The following is a 24,469-nucleotide window of genomic DNA, read 5'->3' on the forward strand; positions in this document are numbered from 1 at the left end:
AGGTTACCCATGAACTCAGACCTTTTTGAGAATTTCAGTGATGTATCCACTGTGCCACTTGCCTATCAGATGTGCTTGGAGCAAGGTAAGCTTAAATTAGGCTCTTTTCTCAGAGAGCACAGAAAAGGTTTTAGACATCTAAGTATAAGTATGCTTATGTATTCAGGCCTGAAATCCCTGAGTCCAGATTTTTACCTCAATTATCCCTCTCTGTCCACCTCCATGCTTCATGAATCCTTGCCTACCTCCCACCTGTTATATTACCATTGCCTCTGGTAAGAGTACTACACTGGACTGTATTTAATTCCACTAGCCTAATCTTGAGACAACTCAGAATGAAACAACTTTTATTCACCAGGATTTCCCTATATGTCTTGTCTCCTCTAGTTCTTTAATGAAAGGGGCTATTTTGATATTATATTTGCAACCCAATACTTCAAACAGCATTTACTATATAGTAAGCACTTAATGCTTTTTAGATCAATTCATACATATAGTACATGTGCATAAATACTAGAGAACATATGCATTATGTATATTTAGGTATATTATGCAGGTATACATGTGTACCTATGCATGATACTTGCTGTACTCTTGGGTCAAATACACTTATTTCTGAGCTAGGCTCCAAGTTCCAGATTGCCAAGTTTCTATTCAGTAGTTATCTTGTAATAGCACAGTAGCTTTAGGTCACTGATTATTTAGTCACTAACCCAATATATATATATATATCATTAAGTAACATTAAAGATTCTGATTTTCTTGTCATTTATCTCCAGCATAATGCTTGCATTTTCAGCAGTTAAAAAGATGCTTTATTTTTCTAATATACTATTTTTTCAGCCCATAAAATGAACAACTATTATCCTCTGCTACCAGCAAGGTTTTATATTTCTTCAGATTTTATTACCTCAACATAGTAGTCATTAAATGTTACCCACATTTTCCCTCTGTTTAGAAATAGCTGATAATAAAAGATATGAAAAGATACATGTTTGGTCCATTTAGTTCTCTAGAAAAGTGGTGTGAATGATTGAACAAGATTCTGGATTAGGAATTAGGTGTTTAGGGTTATTTTCCCACATTTTTCCCATTGATTCTCTATGTGATTTTTTCAAAATAAATGTCTATTTAATTAAACTACAGGTTTTTCATGAATGATGTAAAGAGTAAATTAATTTAGGAAAAGATGTTTAAATGTGAAAAGAAAACTTTTCTATTTATTTTTTTATTTAATTCTATTTAATTATTCTAATTTAATTCTATTTAATCTGTTTTCTATTTAATTGTAACTAACATAAAATTAAGTAAGTCCATGATCAGTGTCAAACTTAACCACTCCTGAATGTATGCATTCGATATTCATTTGTATTTAAATCAGTGCAAAATACTATATTAATATGAGGTGGCTGATAATTCCTGGAGAAACTCACTATTTGAATTGTCTATTTTTTTCCAAAAATATACCATTGATATGAACATTTTATAAGAATGTCAAGAAAAGTATTCCTTTTGTACAATTTTGTACAATTGGTTCTGTCTCAAACTGTTCACCATTCCTTCTCTTCCAGGAGGTATAGTTCATAGATTCTGTTCTTAGATATATCTGCACACCACAAAATTTTCCTTTAACTTATCAAAAAGGTGCAGGAAGCACAAAGGGAAAACCATTTTCAGGTTTAAATAACTATATCAATATATCAGGTTTAAATAACTATATCAATATATTTATCAACATATCTCATTAACCTTTTCTTTTAAAAAATAATAATTGCTACAGATAGTTATATGCAAATCAATACAATCTTGAGACCACTGTTCTCAGTAGAGTATCTCTTTCCTCTCTCCCTCTCTCTCTCTCTCTCTCTCTCTCTCTCTCTCTCTCTCTCTCTCTCTCTTTCCTGTCTCCTTTCTCTCTCTCTCTCTTCCCCCACCCCCAGGTATCAAAGGGTTTTGGATGTCAAGAAACAGTACAGCGGAAATTAGGTGATTACTCATTTAAGCCAAATGAAAAACTGTGTCTAATTGTCTAACTGCTCCATTGACTTCAAATAGTCTGCAAATAGTCACAGAGCCTTGATATGTTTAATGCCTTCACAAGGAGCTAAACATGCTTTCTGCAATATTGAATTTCCATGGGAATTCAAAACATGACTCCTTTTGGTTCTGTGTCTCCTCATGTCATTCAAAGGGCTAATTTTATTTGTGCCATACAATTGGGGATTGGGGTTTTGGATCCTCTCTAATTTCTGAAGGCTTGTGAAAGAAACCATCCACACTGACATAGTCATTCCTATGCCAAGGTTAGATAAGGAGAATTCCAATTGTTATTTCAAATCTAAACAACAGACTGGTAAGATGAGTTTTTGGTTCTTTGAAAACACAAGATGGTTATTTTAAGCAATTTTCTATTTGACTAAACTGCTCATTAAGTATTTTTTTAGAGGCCTGTTCAACTTTAGAAATTGATCTTTCCACTCCTCTGGTTAATAAGGAAGTGATTTTGTAATTATTTCATTCTTTATACTAAAGTAAGTTGTCTGAGAAAATATCTGACAAATACATGCAGTAAACAAAGTGAAATTCCAAGATCTCAAACTCCAAAAAGAAATTATTTAGATCACTACTTTGCTTTATTTTTCATAAAAGCATTTATATATTACAAAAAACAAATATTAAACTTTCAAATACCAGGAAAAAAAACTTGGATTATTTTCAACTAAAGAACATTTCACTCAAAGAAGTATTGCCTGGAAATCTTTGGCAAAGTATATGAACTGTTTTGACTCAACCATTTAAAAAAAAAACAAATTAAAAAAAAACCCTGTTTCCATAAAAAAAATCTATCTTAATGTTTCATTGATTTCAATAGAGGCTAGATATGTACACACATACACATAATACATATGTATATATATATATAGATAGATAGATAGATAGATAGATAGATAGATAGATAAATAGGATAGATATCACATGAATTTATATATATATATGCAAGTTTTTTGATAGGAGAGCTATATCTGATAATAATAAATCTGATAGTATAGTCTGAAAATAATAAAAACATACTAACCAATTCATTTTCTCAAACAATTGAAAGGAAATTAATTGGTGATAACTTTCTGTGTTTTTAGATCCAAATATAAAACCAAAGTTCATTAATAGAGGAGATAAAAACAAAGTGTGTGTGTGTGTGTGTGTGTGTGTGTGTGTGTTTATGTATGTGAATTCTTATTTAAAATAGCCTTTTGGAGTAGTGGGACCACAGACAGAAATAATTAAGAATGAATGGCTGAGTCAGCAGAAAAAAGAAGACTTTGGGAATAGAAGTTGATAGAATCTATCATCTCAGTGGATGTCAAAATCTGAATAAAGAGAGCAATCAGGAATCATATGATACATGGAATACACAGCCTGAGCAAGAAAGAATATTCTGGGTAAGAAATTGAATTGTATTTAACAGAAACTTGAGGGAACTGGTTGTGTTCAGAATATAAAGGGCTAATTAGTAAGAAGTAAAATAATAGGTTTTATCTTGGGGTAATCTGATTAAGGACTTCCAAACTGAGAAAGATTACGGCATTTTGGTCACTGGAAGTTTCAAAGGTGGAATGTGATACTGTTAGAACCCCAGGTGAGAAAGATGCCTTTCTAGTTGAATTTGGGATCCATTTCAAAGCAAGATATTTTCCAATTGCCAACCTAATGCATGTGTAGTTTTTATTCAGGTCTGAAGTGTTCATCCATTTGTGTAGTCCTAGCAACAGGATGTGAAAGAATTAGACTAAAAAAAAAATAAGGGGCTGTTTTGGTTTAGGAGGCTGAAAGAATTATGCAAGGTGCTTTGGGGTAGAATATTATTTTTTATTTAATTGAGGCCTCAGTTGGTTGCATTTGTTTTGTCAACATTCTTTTTTCCTTGAAGGTATTTCCATTTTATTTACTATCTTGTCTATTGTTAAAAAGAAGGCCTTTTTTAAGGTCCTTTGACAGAGAACACACTTTATTTTATGGAATGGTGATTTAGCTTAGGTTTTAAACTAAGTGACATCTATAATATTCAGTAAGTATCCCTCAGTAGAAGATTATTAGGATTTCAGTAAGTTCTCATGAGACAAAATATTTAATTGAAAAATACTTAAAATTTTTGTTAACTTATTGCTCATTTTTTTGAAAGTTTGAGTAAAATCTTTATGTACATATAAACTTATCCTTGGTGAAAAAATGAGGAAGCAATAGATATGTTTTACGTGATTTTCTCCAGCAGACAATCTTTTAACTGACCATAAGTTGCATAGAATACAAAGTTATTTTACATGTATTGATTTAAAAATTTATTCAGGTTAGCATAGCCCAACATTAATTGTTGTAATATGAAAATGAGTAGCATGTTAATATGTTAAGTTTATATAAGATCCCTTGAAAAAAGAAACAGAAATAACTGTTCTAACAACCCTCTGATTCCAATTATCACCATCAAAGGAGGAATAAAAGAGGCTGATGTGTTTTATCCAGTGTAACACAAAGTGAGGGAAAATGTCCTGGGCTAGGCTTAAATGAAAGATACACTAACTATAGAAGGTATGATTCATCAAGTATTACTGTTTGATGATAATATTTTCTAATTGTATCAAACTTCAAACATAATAGAATTTCCTAGTTAGATCTGAGATTATTCAAAAGAAATAGAAAGAAATTAGATTAAGAACAACACTTCAGTCCTTAAACTAAGATGAGTTCCAAAGGGGTATGTGTACTAGATGTAAAAAGTCATCATAAGCAATTTAGAGAAACTTGGAAATTATGTATAAAATCAATGGAAAGGAGAAAAGTTCACGAACAAACAAGGAATAGAATAGATATTTTTATTTCCTAAAATTTAAAGTTTTTAAATGTACAGATCTAAGAAAGTTAAGATTAAAACAGAAACAATCAATTGTGAAAAAAAAAATCTTTGTAGCAAGTTTCTCTGGTAAGTGTTTCATTTCAAAGATAAATAAGGAACTGGTTTAACTTCATAAGAAAAACAGTCATCCCTCAATTGATATATCTAAAGATATGAATGGACAGTTCTCAATAGAAGTAGAGCTGTTATTAGACATATGAAAATAATGCTACAAATCATTACTAGAGAAATGTAAATTAAGTTATTTCAATATTCTACCTCATACTTATCAGAGTGGCAAAGGTAGCAAGAAGAAAAAGTAAAAAGTATGTGTTGAAAGACTGTGGGAAGATAGTCACATTGATGAACTATTGATAGACCATTCCAGAAAAGAATTTGAAATTATACATGAAAAGTTACCAAACAGTGAATGCCCTTTGATTTAGCATTGATATATGCTAGGCCTATACCCAAAAGAGATCAAAAAGAGGAAAAAGTCCTTTACATACAAAAATATTTATAACAGTTCTTTTTGTCATGACAAAAACTGGAAACTGTGAGGACATTCAATAATTGAGGAGTGGCTGAATAAGTTGTGGTATAGAAAAGTGATATAATATTATTTCAGTGCAAGAAATAAGGAAATAGATGATTTGAAAAAATACATGGAGGGGCAGGTAGGTGGCACAGCGGATAGAGCTCTGGCCTTGGAGTCAGGAGGACCCAAGTTCAAATCCAGCCTCAGATACTTAACACTTAACTAGCTGTGTGACCTTGGGCAAGTCACTTAACCCCATTGCCTAGCAAAGAAAAAAAAAGGAAAAATAAATAAAATGAGTTAAAAAAAAAAGAAAAAATACATGGAAAGACTTATATGAATTGATGTAAAGTCGCACAACCAGAAAAGCCATGATTACTCTAATATGAATATTATAATATTTCGAGGACTTTTATGAAATGATGTACACCAATTTATATATTAACAACACTCTAAGGGCAGCTAGGTGGAGCAGTGGATAGAGCACCGGCTCTAGAGTCAGGAGGACCTGAGTTCAAATCCAGTCTCAGACACAAAGAACTTACTAGTTGTGTGACCCTGGGGAAGTCACTTAACCTCATTGCCTAGACAAAAAAGAAAAAAAAACAAAAAAAACATACTTATGGGGGCAACTAGGTGGCGCAGTGAATAGAGCACCTGCCCTGAAGTCGGGAGGTCCTGTGTTCAAAGCTGGTGTCAGACCAAACACTTGACACTTACTACCTGTGTGACCCTGGGCAAGTCACTTAACCCCAATTGCCTAAAAAAAAAAAAAACACTATACAAACAATTTGGAAGCTATGAGAATTATGATCAATACAATGACCAGCTATAATTCCAGATGACTGATAATAATACAAGCTATCCATTACTGAGACTGTGACAGATTTAAGGTACAGAATGAAGCATATATATTTACATACGCCGTTGAAGTATCATTTCTGCTTAAATACACAAAATCATTTCAAAAAATTTGCTTTTCTTTTAGGCAGGAGAGAAAATAGATTCATTATTTTTTTTAAATAGAAATGTAGGAGTGCTACAAATGTAAAATTTTCATACACTTTCACGTGAGGTTATTATACTGTTAGTTTAACTAAACAGCTTTGGTTTGTTATTAGATACTTCTCCATAATTTGAAGTAATCTGTATATGTAGCTATGTAAATACATTAAATCTAACTTCAAAAAAAGAGAGAGATTAGCTTAACAATCCACATTAAAAAACCCTAAGTAAAAGGGGGAAAAAGTGGCAATTGTTTAGATAACATGAAATTGGATTATCAATCTGATGTGTTAATGCTAATACTTTTATCTCTATCTTTCTATCTATACAATAGGTACTGAATGCAGACAATGAGTCAGTCCCAAATTTAATACCAAGCTAACAGGTTAGGATTGGATTTGAAAATCATTAAACTTGGGGGGAAAAAATATGAATACTCTTAGTAAGCACAAGTCATAATCTAATGCAAAGATATTTTTAATGTGTTTTTAGTAATAGTATATTATTGAAAATCTTGACACACCAGAAACTTTGAGGGATCTAAGTTACACATGAGTGATTCTAAGGAAATGGATTTATACTTGGTAGGAATAAGTAGCATAATTCCAATAATACCATCTGTGTCCAAGAAGTAGCATAAGTGATCTCACTGAGATCTAAAATTATTATTGGAAAATGAGGTCAGCTGGTAATGAGTGAGCAATATCAAATTCACTGGAATCCATATAATCTCAAAAATCTTGCAAAAGATCTATGGGATATATATATATATATATATGTATGTGCATGTGTATTTGTGTGTATATGAAATTTGTGTATAAATAAAACATATGCATATATATAATGTACATATAAACATGTGTATCTATATATGTGTATCTATAGACATAAATTTGTATATACATACTTGCATATACATCCATTAACATCTTTCCACAGTCCCCTTAGGAATCCTTAGGCAAAAGATTGAGAGCTGGAAAGATTTCAGAAATATTGTGTTCCCACTCTATGTTTGAAGATACAGACTGTCACAGGGTTGTTGTGGTGATTGATTGATGCATAAAGTGTTTTGCAAATCTTAAAGCCATATATCAATTATAACTGTTAGTATTAAATAACAAATATAATATCCATATTAATTAAATTATTAAAATATAAATAATTTCTATTAAATAAAATATAGCATTGCTTTTTGTTGTTGTTATTTGTTTCAGTCATATTGATTCTTCATGACCCCATATGGGGTTTTCTTGGCAAAGATATTGTGGTGGCTTACCATTTACTTTTCTAGCTCGTTTTATAAGTAAGGAAACTGAGGCAAACAGGGTTAAGTGGCTTTCCCAGGGTCACATAAGTAGGAAATATCTGAGGCCAGATTTTAAGTCAGGAAGATAAGTCTTCCTGACTCCAGACCCAGCACTCTATCCACTGTGCTACCGAGCTGTCCAATAGCATTGATACTGGACTTTAAGGTTTGCCAAACACTTTATCTCATATGATCTTCATGAGAATACCTTATATGGTAAATCCTATTATTGAACAAATTTTACAGATAGGGAAAATGAGGCTGCATGATATTTAATTATTTATCTAGTATCATAACTTCAGTACTAAGTGTCTGAGGTGGGATTCAAGCTCAATTCTTCTTGATCCCTGGTCCATCACTATATTTGCTGTATACTATGTAGCTATCTCTGAACTGAATTAGGATTTGGGGTGAAAAATCTAGATTTGTGATTTTCACTTTATTTCTAGAAGAAGGATGCTAGGCAAATTGAACCAAAATATTGATTTGCACATTGTTTAACTTTTCTTTGGAATAGATATTCACAATATTGATGGGTGGTGAAGTAGATAAAGCACTAGACCTGAAATCAAGAAAACCTAAGTTCAAATGTGGCCTTAGACACTTACTAGCTGTGTGATGGTAGGCAAATCACTTAACTTATCTGTCTCAGTTTCCTTAACTGTAAAATGGGGCTAATAATATCGCCTACCTCCCAGAGTTGCTTTGAGGATCAAATGAAACAAGAATTGTAAAGCACTTAGCACAGTGGCTGGATATTAGTAAGCCCTATGTACACCTTAGATATTATCATTACCGACATGAGTTTATTCAAGAAGAGGATGTTACTTTTTGAAGTGAACTTGTTGTTCAGTTCCAGCCCTAACAATTTTGTTTATGTATGAGAAAATATATACAATGCAACAAAATATTGTGTTTTACTTAAGATAAAATGTGTTTCTAACACCATTTATGGAAGCATTGTAAACTAAACAAAAATATTGAACTTATGAAATATGTAATGGAGGTCATGAGAATACCTTCCTTGTGAAAAACAGGACATCATTGGTGTGGGTGGGGATGGAGAATAGTATATTTCCCTGAATAAAATTCTGAGAAAAATGTTTTTTTTTTCTCCCATTCAATTTTAATTATCATGTTAGTAAAATAAAAAAAAATGGAAAGGAAGTTCATGACTATTCTGCAAACATTTTACTCCTTAACCTAATCATGGATTAAATTTCTCTAAGAGATATTAGTGGTTTTAAAAATGTGCCATTCAATATTGTGTAACATCTGACAACAAATTTAACTTCTTTACTGATGTAATGTTGAACCCTGCTACTCTGAGCCACAGAGTAGTTTAAATGTAGTTTAAACGAATCTCTCTCTCTCTCTCTTTCTCTCTCTCTGTCTCTCCTCCTCTTTTAGGATTTCAAAGGGAAGAAAATCCTTAAACTTTATAAAAAGAGATTTAAGTAATTTTCCTCTTAAAATATACATCTTTGAAGTCCTACTTTTGCTAATTAATTCCCACAAATTCCTCAAGTGAGTTCACATTAGCTAACTACTAAATTTGGTAATACAGTGCAATACCACCAACTGATGTGCTTGATTCTAAAGACAAATAAGTCCTCACTACCTCCAAAAGAAGTTCCTCTCTAAAGTTTTACTTAAGAAAAATTTCCTTTTTATGTAGGTAGAGTAACTTAGTATCTGGGAAAGCACAACTGAATGCTTAGAAATTCTTTTTAGACAACTTGAGTAGAACATCACTCCTTCTATCTTCTGGGATTTTCAATTAACCATGAGTTCCAGACAAAGATAGCTCTATCCATATTAATGAATATACAAATAAGTTTGATTTTTGTTTTTTACCTGATAAATACTTGGCCTATCTCCTATTGAGGTTTGACTTGAAGGGACAAGGAATAATGCTTCTAATGAGAAGGGTTATAGCAGAGACAAGGATGATTATGATACTTATTACCAGTTCAAGCAATTTAAAGATAAGGCAGGAAATAAAATCCCTATTATGAGCAATGAACATGAGATGGCTATAATAGTGATTATAGGATGAATTTGATCTTTATTGACATTTATTTTCTCTCTCTTCTGCCCCACTGGGAAAAAAAAAAAGAAAGAATTTGTGATGACATGGAGTAAAGCGAAACATTGCCATTTCAGTCATGTCCAAAAATGTGTCTCTTCCTGTGTGTTTAGCCTATTATCTTCTGTCAGGAGGTGCATCATTCATTATACTTGTCCATTAGTCTTTGGGGATCAGGGTTGGTCATTGTGTTTATCAGAACATACATTCACATATATATTCATGACTACAGAGTGATTTATTTTCACACATTTATTTCCAATACTACCATATAATGACACATGAAAAATGTGCCTAGTGAAAGCTTAAAGTTGTTGTTACATTGGTATAGGGCTAATATTAATGGAATTCAGACATGAGAGGTGAAACACATTTTGTGTTTGGATATTTCCAAAGGAAACAGCTACTGGAGAATAGTTTGCTATTGCATTTGAGACAGAAAGTAATCATATCTTCCTCTGTTCATGATGTTTGAACTATTTTTGTGCTCTGGGACCATAAGTTAAAGAGTAATGTAACAAGAAACGGGCTTATTCTGTAATTTATTCCAGTTTGCTAACTACATAGTTGAGAAGCTTTTCTGATTGACTATGTAGATGAAACTTTGGGTGACTTTGAAAGGTTCTAGAAAACAAAGTCAAAGCTCCTATGTCAAAAGTCTCCAAGAAAAATATGAATTGGTTTCAGGTCATGGAAGAGCTGAAAAAGGATTTCGAAAATCAAGAAAGTGAAGTAGAGGAAGATTTTGGAAGAGAAATGAGAGTGACACAAGAAAATCATGAAAAACAAGTCAACAGCTTGGTAAAGGAGATATAAAAAATACTGAAGAAAATAACACCTTAAAAAACAGATTAGACCAAACAGTAAAAGAGGTCCAAAAATCCAATGAAGAGAAGAATGTCTTAGAAAGAAGAATTGGACTAATGGAAAGCAAGCCTGAACACTCATTAAAGAAAAGAATTCCTTAAAAATTTAGAATGGAGCAAATGGAAGCTAATGACTTTATGAGAAATCAAGAAAAAACAAAACAAAACAAAACAAAACAAAAGAAGATAATATGAAATATCTCATTGGAAAAAAAAAAACTGACCTGGAAAATAGATTCAGGAGAGATAATTTAAAAATCATTGGGCTATCTGAAAGTCATGATCAACAAAAGAGCCTAGACATCATCTTTGTAGAAATGATCAAGGAAAACTGCCCTGATATTCAAAAATCAGAATATAAAGTAGAAATTGAAAGAATCCACAGATCACCTCCTGAAAGAGTTCCCAAAATGAAAACTCCAAGGAATATTAGAGCCAAATTCCAGAGTTCCCAGGTCAAAGAGAAAGTACTGCAAGCAGTCAGAAAGAAATAATTCAAATATTGTGGAGCCACAGTCATGTTAACACAAGATTTAACTATTTCTACATAAAGGATCACAGAGCTTAGAATACAATATTCTGGAGGGCAACAGTGCTAGGATTACAACCAAGAATCATCTACTGCCCTGCCGTGGTCGGGTCCATGGCCTTTGCTGCACGGCTTTGCTGCTGCTGCTGCTGCTGCTGCCCCTGGGAGCAACTTCTCCCTCTCCCTCCCCAGCCCCGGCCCACTGATGTAAAGATGAGTAGCTCAGAGGAAGTATCATGGATCTCATGGTTCTGTGGGCTTCGTGGCAATGAATTCTTCTGTGAGGTGGATGAAGACTATATCCAAGACAAATTCAACCTCTCAGGGCTTAATGAACAGGTGCCCCACTATAGGCAGGCACTAGACATGATCCTCAACTTGGAACCTGATGAAGAGTTAGAGGACAACCCCAACCATAGTGACCTAATCGAACAGGCAGCTGAGATGCTGTATGGACTGATTCATGCCCGCTACATTCTCACAAACTGTAGCATTGCCCAGATATTGGAAAAATATCAGCAGGAAGACTTTGGCTATTGTCCCCATGTATATTGTGAAACCCAGCCCATGCTGCCCATTGGACTGTCAGACATACCAGATGAGGCCATGGTGAAACTGTACTGCCCCAAGTGCATGGATGTTTACACCCCCCAAGTCATCCAGGCACCACCACACCTATGGTGCTTACTTTGGCACTGGCTTTCCCCACATGCTCTTCATGGTCCATCCTGAGTACAGGCCCAAACAGCCTACCAACCAATTTGTGCCCAGGCTGTATGGCTTCAAGATCCACCCTATGGCCTATCAACTGCAACTTCAGGCAGCCAGCAACTTCAAGAGCCCTGTCAAGACTATTTGCTGACTTGTCTCCTCCCCTCCTCCCCAACACCTCAGGCTGTGACACCATTCCCTCTCCCCCTAGTACACACACACCTCTTCATAACCCCTAATGGTTTTTAGTTTAAATTAAGAAGAAGTCATTATTGTGGTAGTGTGGTGGGAGTATGAAATAAAGTGGAGGAAAAGGCAAAAAAAAAAAGAATCATCTACCCAGCAAAACTGAATATAATCCTTCAGGGGAAAAAATGGATATTCAATGAGATAGAGGACTTTCAAGCATTCTTAATGAAAAGACCAGAGCTGAATACAAAATTTGACTTTCAAATACAAGTCTCAAGAGAAGCATAAAAAGGGAAACAGGAAAGGGAAATCATAAGGGACTTAATAAGGTTAAATTGTTTATATTCCTACATGGGAAGATGATATTTGTAACTTACAAGACCTTTCTCATTATTAGGGTAGTTAGAAGGAGTGTGTACAGACAGAGGGCACAGGTGTGAGTTGAATATGAAGGAATGATATCTAAAAATAAAATTAAGAGTTGAGAGGAAAGTACTGGGGGAAAAAAGAGAAAGGGAGAAGTAGAACAGGGTATATTATCTCACATAAAAGATGCAAAAAAAAGATTTTATAGTGGAGGGAAGAGGGGGGAGTTCAGGGACAGTGAGTGAACCTTACTTTCATTAGAATTGGCTCGAAGAGGAAATAACATACACATTCAATTGGGTATAAAAATCTCTTACCTTACAGGAAAGTAGAAGTGGAAGGAGATAAGAGAAATTGAAGGGTGATAGAAGGGAGGGCAGATTCGGGGAGGTGGTAGTCAGAAGTAAAACACTTTTGAGGAGAGACATATAGGTGAAAGGAGAGAGAATAGACTAAATGGGGGATAGATGGAGGGAAATATGGTTAGCAATAATAACTGTGAAAAAAAATTGAAGCATGTTTCTCTAGTTAAGGCCTCATTTCTCAGTCATATAGAGAACTGAGTCAAATTTATAAAAATAAGAGCCATTCCCCAATTGATAAATGATCAAAAGATATGACCAATTTTCAGATGAAGTAATCAAAACTATCTACAGATATAGAAAAGAATACTCTAACTCACTATTAATTGGAGAAATGCAAATTTTGGAACAATTCTGTGGTACTACCCCATACCTATTAGAAAGGCCAAAAGGACAGAAAAGGTACATGACAAATGTTGGAGGGGATGTGGGGAAGATGAGACATTAATGCACTGATGGTGGAGTTGTGACCTGATTCACATTCTGGAGAGCAGTTTGGAACTATGCCTAAAGAGATATAAAACCATGCACACCCTTTGACCCAGCAATATCACTACTAGGTTTGTATCCCAAAAGAGATTTAAAAATAAAGAAAAGGACCTATATGTACAAAAATATTTGTAGCAGCTCTTTTCTGGGGGCAAAGAATTAGAAACTGAGGGGATGTCCATCAATTGGGGAATGGCTGAACAAATTGTAGTATGTGATTATGATGTAATTATATTGTACTATAAGAAATGATGAGCAGGATGCTCTCAGAAAAACCTGGGAAAACTTACATGAGCTGATGCAATGTGAAATGTACTTTCCAATGTAACAGCAATATTTTAAGATGATTAGCTATTAATGACTTAGGTATTCTCAGCAATACAATGATCCCAGACAGCTCTGAAGGACTTATGATGAAAAATGCTATCCATCCCCAGAGAAAGAATTGATGGTGTCTGAATACAGATTGAAGCATGCTTTTTTTTTTGCTTTATTTTTCTTGAGGTTTTTATTTTTTGTCTTTGTTTTCATTCACGACATCACTATTATGGAAATGTTTTGTATGACTACACATGTATAACCTACATCAAATTTCTTATCTTCTCAATGAGTTGGAGTGAGAATGGAGGAAGGGAGAGAATTTGAAATTCAGAATTTCAGAAAAGAATGTTAAAAATTGTTTTTTACATGTAACTGGGGGAAAATTAAACACTAAACAAAGACAAAAAAAGAAAGGTGCTAGCTGAGAAGTCTCAGCCACACTCTTTAGCTGTGCTCTGTTGGTAGATCCATGCTCTTGCTCCAGTCTCCAGTGAGATAAAATGCAGAAATAAAGACATTGTACCCTCTTCCATCAAAAGTAAACAAGTGGCCTGTGGATATGGACCTCTGTTCTTTGCCTTGCTCAGTGTTTGTTCTTTTATTTTAGGTGGAGAAATTGGAGACTAAAACTTGGTGAGTTTTGAAATGTTGGGAGTGAGCTCTCCTACAGTCTGGATATCTGGGTGTTCTATGAATCCATCAGGCAGCCAGTCTAGCATTAGGGCCCCAAAGAACAAGGACCTTATTGACCTAAGTCAGTGGTAGCTAAGACAATAACTCATTAAGCAACAATAAATTGGACATGAAATTGGTGGGGCCAGCACTATGTAGAAACTGTGATAAGAGTAAACCTATTCTTCCCTGAGATCGATATGGTAGTGGGAAGAATGTGCCACTGAGCTATTGGAGGACAAATACAGCTATTGCTGTACCTTCAAAGTAAAAATTTGTTTTTAAAAGTGAATTTATTTTGGTTTGAATGGAACTGGAGAGTTACCCATTGATGTCTGAGTGTAGAAGAAACATAAATATTGGAGGATAAACCTACTATCATTAGATAGGAATAGACTGAACCTCTAAGTTACCCCCTAGAAACTTGAGGGGGAGATGTATTAGACAGTGTTTGGTATGATGAACCCAAAGAACATACTTGCTACCATATCAAGATGAAATTGAATGTTATCTTGTTACTGTTAAATTCTTCAGTTTCCAAAATACAGAAACAGTGGTAAAAGTCATTCATAGACCAAAATATGGTTCTTTTATATCTTTAATTCAATAACAAACTCTTTTCTAATTAGTACTTCTTCTGGTGGTAATGTTATCCAAGATTTGTTTTCCTTCTGATGTCTGACTACTATTTTAATTAGTCCTATAGCAAAGTCACAGAATCCATAAACTTTCACTGCAGGCTTTTCCCCTGAGTGTACTACTTTATGGTACCAAGGTTACCATCAGAAAATAAATGTGTGATAATGAAACACACTGTAGGCTTGCATATGATTATGAATGTATGCACATAAATTTTCTCTTGGATTTGAAGGCAGTGATAATGTATGTGTGCCAGCCAGTATGCATCACCAGCAACCTTTTCCACACTGCATACATATCTAGTCTGTATTTCATTTCACAACTGAGACTCTAGTTTGCATAGTCTGTCATTGTTTCTTCACCTCCTGGACATGAGCAGGCCTTTGCTCAGTATGAGTTGCCCTATTTCTCACCGCTGGTGAGCTTGGTCTGCTGTCTGCCAAGTCTGTTTTCCTCACAAACCAAAGCTAAAAGAAGGAACTTGGGATTGGGCTTCAGTGTTTCCTTATGTCATCTCCAAGCAGCCCAGGAAGATGTTGACAGATTCTCAAAGGTGTTGATCAAGAAAGTGATGATTGAAATGGTGATAGGGAGCAATGCTGATGGAATATCAGTAGCCTGAGGGGACAAGGACAAGTCAGTCAAGTAGTAGCCAAAATAGAATGGTATTTGAGAACTGTATGTTTATTTCTATGAAGAAAATACAACCAGATAAAAGGAAAGCAGCAGTTGCCAAGAGACTTAATAGTTCAGTGATACAGATATGAGCTAAGACTTACTGATAAAAGGAGAGGAGGGAAAGAAAGGCAAAAAGAAAAGTTGTAATATAGTTGATCGTGCATTCACTTGAGACTCATGAAACTTGGGTTCAACATTCTGTGTGATTTTGGTTAAGTTACATATTTTTTCCAAGCCCCAATTTTCGCATAGTTTAGGGGGTGACAATAATACATTTGTTACCTCCTGCATAGTGTCGCTGTCTACAAAGAATATGAATTGGAACTGTGGTTCAATCTGTATAGGGAAATGTGGAATGAGGAAATTTCTCTAGCAATAAAGGTCCCTGGGACCTTCTCTACAGTTTAGAATCTTAGAGCATTGACTAGAGCATTAAAAGGTTCAGAGATTTACCCAGGTCACATAGCCAGAATATATCAGAGGCAGTATCTGAATCCAGGTCTTCCTAGCTTCAAGACCAACTTACTATTTTCTGTGCCATAATGCTGCCACATCATATGTCTTGTCTTCTCCAGGCTAAAGATCCCTAGTTCCTTTAACCAATCTTCATATGTCATAGTTTCTAGTTCTGTCACTATCTAGCTCATTCTTCTTCGGGCACATTACAGTTTTTAATTTCCTCCCTAAAACATGGCACTCAGACATGATAAAATATTACAGCTGTGATCTAATTAAGGCACAGAATAAATGGATATTATTATATCCCTCTATGTGAACTAGATACCTAAGATTGAGTCAGGCCCTTCTTTTGTTGTCTTCCATGTCACAATTTTGACTTATACTGAGCTTGAAATCATCATCAGATGTGTTCTATATTCATGCATTTTTTTAAACAAAGTTTAGAATTTTATGCTGGTTTTGTAGAAAGTCAGTCCAATTAAATTCAGTAAAGACCTACTGTACCCAAGACATTATTTTGGGTACTAAGAAACAACCCCCAAACTAAATTTGTACCTGTCTTTAAGGATATTTTGTGAGTATTCAACTTAGGACACCTAAATTTGAATACTACATCAGATACTGATTATTTGGGTTACTAGGGACAAGCATCAGGTTTTTTAATCTCTAAAATGGGGATACTAATAGGTACACTACTTACTTCACATAATTGTTTAGGGGAAAGCACATTGCAAATCATAAAACACAATTTGAGTTGTTATTACTCCTATTAAATTTTGTTGATAACTTCATGAAAGACAGTATTTAGACTGAAATTTTAAGGATGATTAGGATTTCAATACACAGAAGTTAGTTTGTGACATTTAAGGCAGGACAAAAGAGATATAAACAAAAGGTTTAGAGCCAGGAAAATAAAACATGGGAGTATATGTAAATAGTCCAGATTATGTAACATATAAATGCAGGTCAGGGCATATCATAAGAGAACACTGGGATGAAGGTTGGTGCCAGAATATGGAGAGTCTAATAGTCAAGGTATAGAGTTTAGCTTTATTTGCTAAAGACTAGTTAAAAAAAATGATCTTGGATAATTATAATTCATTTAAACTATTTGGCAGCCAGAAAGGCAACAAGCATTTTTTTGTTTGTTTGTTTAAAAAACTTACTATGTGTCAGGCACTGTGCTAGGTGCTGGAGATACAAATATGAGCAAAGAGAAAGCATTCCTGCCTTCAAGAAGTTTACACTTTAAAGATCTTATTGTTGTTGTTTGTCCTTTGTCCTTGAAGAGGACTATGACATCAGGGAGGTGATGTCATGACATGCTCTCCAAAATGGTTGGGTCATTTCACAACTCCACCAACAATGCATTAGTGTTCCAATTTTCCCACATCTTCTCCAACATTTATCATTTTCCTATTTTGTCATCTTTTCCAATCTGATAGGTGTGATGTGGTACCTCAGAGTTGTTTTGATTTGCATTTCTCTAATCAATAGTGATTTAGAGCATTTTTTTCACATGGCTATAGATGGCTTTAATTTCTTCATCTGAGAATTTTTTTGTTCATATCCTTTGACCATTTATCAATTGGGGAGTGGATTGTATTCTTATAAATTTACTTAATTCTCTATATATTTTAGAAATGAGGCCCTCATCAGAGAGACTGCTTATAAAAATTCTTTCCCAATTTTCTACCTTCCTTCTAATCTTAGTTGCATTGGCTTCGTTTCTGCAAAAACTTTTCAATTTAATGTAATCAAAATTATCCATTTTGCTTTCCTAATGTTCTCTATCTCCTGTTTGGTTCTGAATTCTTTTGTCTTCCATAGATCTGAGAGGTAAACTATTCTTTGCTCTCCCAGTTTGCTTATAGAATCAGCCTTTATATCTAAATCATGCAACCATTTTGACTTTATTTTGGTATATGGTGTGAGATTTTGATCTATGCCTAGTTTCTGTCATATTCTTTTCCAGTTGTCCCAGTGGTTTTTTTTTTTTCAAAGAATGGGTTCTTATCCCAGAAGCTGGGGTCTTTGGGTTTATTAAATAGTAGATTACTATAGTCATTGACTACTGTGTCTTGCATATTTAACCTATTCCAGTGATCCACCACTCTATTTCTTAGCCATTACTGAGCAGTTTTGATGATTGCTGCTTTATAATACAATTTAAGATCTGGAATGGCTAGGCCACCTTGCCCTGAATTTCATTTCATTATTTCTCTTGATATTCTAGACCTTTTGTTCTTCCAAATGAATCTTGTTATTATTTTTTCTAACTATATAAAATAAATTTTTGGTAGTTTGATTGGTATGGCACTGAATAAGTAAATTAGCTTAGGTAGAATTGTCATTTTTATTATATTAGCTCGACCTACCCATGAGCAACTGATGTTTTTCCAATTATTTAGATCTGACTTTATTTGCATGAAAATTGTCTCCTAATTGTGTTCATAGAATTCCTGGATTTGTTTTGGGAAGTAGACTCCTAAATATTTGATAATGTCTACAGTAAGTTTAAATGGAATTTCTCTATCCTCTTGCTGTTGGGCTTTGTTGGTAATATATAGAAATGCTGATGATTTATGTGAATTTTTTTAATAGTCTGCAATTTTGCTAAAGTTGTTTATTATTTCAAGTAGTTTTTTACTTGCTTCTCTAGGATTCTCTAGGATAACATCATGTCATCTGCAAAGAGTGATAGTTTTATTTCTTCTTTGCCTATTCTAATACCTTCAATGTCTTTTTTTTCTCTTATTGCTAAAGCTAACATTTCCAGTATGATGCTGAATGATAATGGACATCCTTGTTTTACCCCCGATCTTATTGGAAATGCTTCTAGCTTGTCCCCATTACATGTTATCCTTGCTGAAGGTTTTAGATAGATGCTATTTATTATTTTAAGGAAGACTCCATTTCTACCTATGCTCTCTAGTGTTTTTAATAGGAATGGGTGTTGTATTTTGTCAAAAGCTTTTTTCTGCATCTATTGAGATGATCATGCAGTTTCTGTTAGTTTTGGTGCTGATATGATGAATTATGCTGATAGTTTTCCTTATATTGAACCAGCCCTGCATTCCTGGTATAAATCCTACCTGGTCATAGTGTATTATTCTTGTGATAAGTTGCTGTAATCTATTTGCTAATATTTTGTTTAAAATTTTTGCATCTATATTTATTAGAGAAATTGGTCTAATAATTTTCTTTCTCTGTTTCAACTCTTCCTGGTTTAGGTATCAGCACAACAATAAAAAAGAATTTGGTAAGGTTCCTTCTTCACATATTTTCCCAAATAGTCTATATAGTATTGGAATTAATTGTTCTTTAAATTTTTGATAGAATTCTCATGTAAATACATCTGACCCTGGAGATTTTTTCGTAGGGAGTCCATAAATGGCTTGTTCAATTTCTTTTTCTGTGATGGGGTTATCTAAGCATTATACTTCCTCTTCTGTTAATCTGGGCAATTTATATTTTTGTAAATATGTTTCCATTTCACTAAGATTGTCAAATTTGTTGGCATATAGTTAGGCAAAATATTTCCTAATTGTTGTTTTAATTTCCTCTTCCTCGGTGGTGGCTTCACCCTTGTCATTCTTGATACTAGTAATTTGGTTTTCTTCTTTCTTTTTTTAATTAGATTAACCAAAGGTTTATCTGTTTTATTGTTTTTCATTCATAAAACCAGCTCTTAGTTTTATTTATTAGTTCAATAGTTTTCTTAATTTCAATTTTATTAATTTTTCTTTTGGTTTTCAATATTTCTAATTTGGTGTTTAATTGAATATTTTTAATTTGTTCTTTTTCTAGTTTTTTTAGTTGTATTCCCAATTCATTGATCTCTTCTTTTTCCATTTTATTTATGTAAGCCTTTAGAGATATAAAACTTCTTCTAAGAACTGCTTTTGCTGCATCCCATAAGTTTCAGTATGTTGTCTCATTATTGTCATTCTCTTGAATGAAATTATTGATTATTTCTATGATTTGTTGTTTGACCCAATCATTTTTTAAGGATTAGATTATTTAGCTTCCAATTATTTTTTAGTTTATCTTTCCACGGCCATTTATTACATATAATTTTTATTGTATCATGATCTGAAAAGGATGCATTTAATATTTCTGCCTTTCTGCATTGAATTGTGAGGTTTTTAATGCCCTAGTACATGGTCAATTTTTGTGTATGTGCCATGTACTGCCAAGAAAAAAGTATATTCCTTTCTATCCCCAATCAGTTTTCTCCAGAGGTCTATCATACCGAACTTTTCTAGTGTTCTATTCACCTCCTTAACTTCTTTCTTGTTCATTTTGTGGTTATATTTATCTAGTTCAGAGAGGGGGAGGTTGAGGTCCCCCACTAGTATAGTTTTGCTGTCTATTTCTTCCTGTAACTCCCTGAACTTTTCCTCTAAGAATCTGGATGCTATACCATTCGGAGCATATATGTTTAGTAATGATATTACTTCACTGTCCATGGTGACTGTTAGCAAGGTGTAGTTTCCTTCCTTATCTCTTTTGATAAGATCTATTTTTGCTTTTGCTTTGTCTGAGATCAGGATTGCTACCCCTGCTTTTTTTACTTCAGCTAAAGCATAATATATTCTGCTCCAGCCTTTTACCTTTACCCTGTCAGTGTCACTCTTTTTCAAACGTATTTCCTGTAAACAACATGTTGTAGGATTATGATTTTTAATCCATTCTGCTATCTGCTTCCCTTTTATGGGAGAGTTCATCCCATTCACATTCACAATTATGATTACTATCTGTGTCTTTTTCTCCATCCTTTCCCCTCCCCCATTTATGCTTTTCTTTCTCCTTTCTCCCTCCCCCACCACTAGTGTTTTGTTTTTGACCACCGCATCCTTCAGCACCACCTCTCTTCTATTATCCTTTTCCCTTTTCTTCCCCTTTACCCTTACTGTTTCTTCCCTCCCTTCTATCCCCCCTCCCTTTTCTTTCCATTTTCCCTCCCACTGCCTATAGGGTAAGTAAGATTTCTATGCCTAACTGATTATGTTATTCCCTTCTTGAGCCAAATCTGATGAGAGTGAGGTTCAAGCAATGCTCATCCCCCTCCCTTCTTTACCTCTGCTCTAAAAGTTTTTGTGTCTTTTCCTGTAGTGTAATTTACCCTTGTCTGCCTCCTCCTTTCTCAGATCAGAGCAATCCACTTATTTGGATCCATTTAACCCACTTGGTTAGATTTTTTTTTTTACCATTACATCAAAGTCAACTTATATCCACCCCCTTTGTGTATACTCCTTTAACATGGTGTAGTAACAATATAGTTCTCAAGAATTGTAAGTGTCATCTTCCCTTGTATGGATGTAAATATTTTGCCCTTATTAACAACATAGTGTATCTTTCTGTCTCATTTATCTTTTTATATCTCTCTTGAATCCTGTACTTGAAGATCAAATTTTTTGTTGCTCTCTGGTCTTTTTATCAGGAATGTTTGGAAGTCCCCTATTTCATTGAATATCTATCTCCTTCCCTGAAAAATCATGCTCATTTTTGCTGGGCAGTTGATCCTTGGCTGCATTCCTAGCTCCTTTGGCTTATGGAATATCATGCTCCACACCTTATGGTCTTTTAAAGTAGAAGCTGCAAGGTCCTGTGTAATCCTGACTGTGGTTCCATGATATTTAAATTGTTTCTTTCTTGCTGCTTGCAGTATTTTCTCTTTAATTTGGTAATTTTGGAATTTAGCTATTATGTTCTTTGGCTTTTTCGATTTGGGATCTCTTTCAGGCAGGGAATGGTGAATTGTTTCTATAGTTATTTTACCTGCTGGTTCTAGGACTTCAGGGCAGTTTTCCTTTATGATTTCCTGAAGAATACCAGGCTCTTTTTTTCATCATGATTTTCAGGTAGGCCAATAATTTTTAAATTGTCTCTCCTAGATTGATTTTTCAGGTCAGTTGTTTTACCCATAAGGCATTTTACGTTTTCATCTATTTTTTCAATTTTTGTGTTTCTGTTTGACTGATTCTTGCTCTCTCATAGAGTCATTGGTTTCTATTTGTTCAATTCTAATTTTTAATATATTGTTTTCATCTGTTAGATTTTGTACTTTCTTCTCCAATTGGTCAATTGTATTTTTAAGGGATTTGTTTTCTTCAGTGTACTTTTTTTCCAGCTGGCCAATTGTATTTTTAAGGGATTTGTTTTCTTCAGTGTATTTTTTTTCCAGCGGGCCAATTGTATTTTTAAGGACTCCTCTACCTCTCTCATTTGACTTTTAAAAACTTTTGTGAGTTCTTCTAAGATGGCTTTTTGGGCTTCAGACCAGTTTATGTTCCCTTTTGATGTTTCAGATCTGGGTTTGATGACAATGTTGTCCTCTTCAGAATTTCTGCCTTGATCTTCACTCTTCTCATAATATGAATCTATGGTATGTTTCTTTTTACTCATGGTGTTTCTTTATTCCCTAGCCTTTAAAGAGATTAAGCTCTCCTGCTGGGGCACAGATGGCACTGACCCAAGCTTCTTGTGTTGGGAGCCTAGGTCTTGGTCACAGGCTTTGTGTGCTGGGGCCTCTTATGTTGGCAATTGGAGGCTGTAGGGTTCTGGCAGCTTACCTGGTGTTGGGCTGGAATCAGCAAGGCTGGGATTTTCAGGCAAATCTACGTTGCTCGCTTTTCCTTTCCTTTAGCTTTGTTCAGCTCCTTTTAGATAAGTGCTGCCAGGTGTTTATCTACCTTGGCCCCCTTGCAGTGCTGCCTCCCTTAGTTCTGTTGAGGCACTGGGAGAGTCCTTTGCTGTAGAATGCTGAGGCACCTGGTAGTATTCTGAGCCAGTTTCCACTAGTTCCCCTGACCTCACTGAGGCACTCAGAGGTCTAGCTGTTGGTGTTTGCCTGCTCGACCACCTGGGCTTCAGGATCTCCTCCTGGTTGGCAGTTGGAGACTGTAGGGTTCTGACAGCTTACCTGGTGTTGAACTGGAATCAACAAGCTGCAACTTTCAGGCAACTCTAGGTTGCTTTCTTCAGCTCCTTTCAGACAAATGCTTCAGGATGCTTATCCACCTGAGGATCTTTGTAGTGCTGCTTCCCTTATTTTTGCTGAGGCACTGTAGAATGCCTAGGCACCAGAATCTCCTCCTGGTGTGCTAAAGAGGTCTTTTCACTAGCTGACTGGGTAACTCCGGGTTCCCTACTGCTCCCCTTCCCCCAGGGTAAGAGGGTTCTTTCCCGGTTAATCCCTCTAGCTCCCTGGGCTACTGCACTGCTGCACCCCATCTTTCTTCTGGTTCAGCTGTTCCATGGTTTTTTCTGGAGTGATATTTTCTGGGTTTTCAGTGGTTGATAGGGGAAGGTGAGAGTGACTACCTTTGGCTCCCGGAAGTGGAAGTTCAATCATGACCTATTAGTGCAATGTAATATTATTGTGCCAAAAGAAATGATGGAATGTACACTTTCAGAGGAAAGTGGAAAGGACTCTTTCAATTGATGCAGTATGAAGGGAGAACGAGAAGAACAATATATACATTCACAAGAACATTGTAAAGCCAAAGACAAAATTGAAAGTCTATTGAACTCTCATCAATGCAGTGAAAAACCATGAGTCCAGAAGACTGAAGATGAAACATGTTACTCCCAGCCAGAGAGATGATGAACTTAAAATGATAAGATAGGCATATTTTCCAGGTATGGCTAATGTGGGAATTTGTTTTGCTTGATTAACCATATTTATGATGAGACCTTTTCTCCTGTTTGTTTCCTCATTCATTGGGAATGCGCATTGGGAGGGATAGATTATAAATTCACACAAAAATAGATGAATTTATTTTAAAAAAGGGAAACCTAAACTAGAAGAGAATGGAGAAATGATCATAGATTTAGAGCTAGAAGGCACTTGAGAAACCATGTAGTCTAACCTCTGCAAGCTAAAGAAACAAAACTATAGAGTAGTTAAGTAATCCATGTAGTAATCATCAGAAGCAGGATTGGAACTCAGGACCTCTGACTTCAAGGTTAATGCTTTTTCCACCATACCATGCTTTGCTATAGCACAAATGCAATTTCATTCAATGAGTGAAGTCTGATTCAGTAAGAAAATAAGACAATAATACTCAGTCTCCAAATTAAGTGACACATGTCAACAGGTTTCCACCCAGATTAGTAAGGGCCACTATATCTAGGAAGAATAGAGCATTTGTCTAATTTCTGCAAGGTAAAACACCTGGAAAGAGCATGTTTGCAGATCACTGTCCTACTAGAATAAGACAGGTTATCTTGATAGGGCCTTCTTTAAATACTTCTGGTTGAGTTTTGCAAGTATGAAAAAAAATCACTATATATATGTGTGTGTGTGTGTGTGTGTATGTGTCTATGTATATGTATATATGTATATACATAGACA

The 24,469-nt window shown here is 34.7% G+C and overlaps 1 pseudogene; it reads left to right on the plus strand.

Annotated features, from left to right (window-relative positions):
* The first annotated feature begins 11,368 nt into the window (after window positions 1-11,368).
* LOC114046330 lies at window positions 11,369-12,153 on the plus strand (annotated as a pseudogene).
* Window positions 12,154-24,469: the final 12,316 nt, after the last annotated feature.

Source organism: Vombatus ursinus, unplaced genomic scaffold, assembly GCF_900497805.2.
Source record: "Vombatus ursinus unplaced genomic scaffold, bare-nosed wombat genome assembly UNPS02014781.1, whole genome shotgun sequence".
In the NCBI taxonomy this organism is placed as follows: Eukaryota; Metazoa; Chordata; class Mammalia; order Diprotodontia; family Vombatidae; genus Vombatus; species Vombatus ursinus.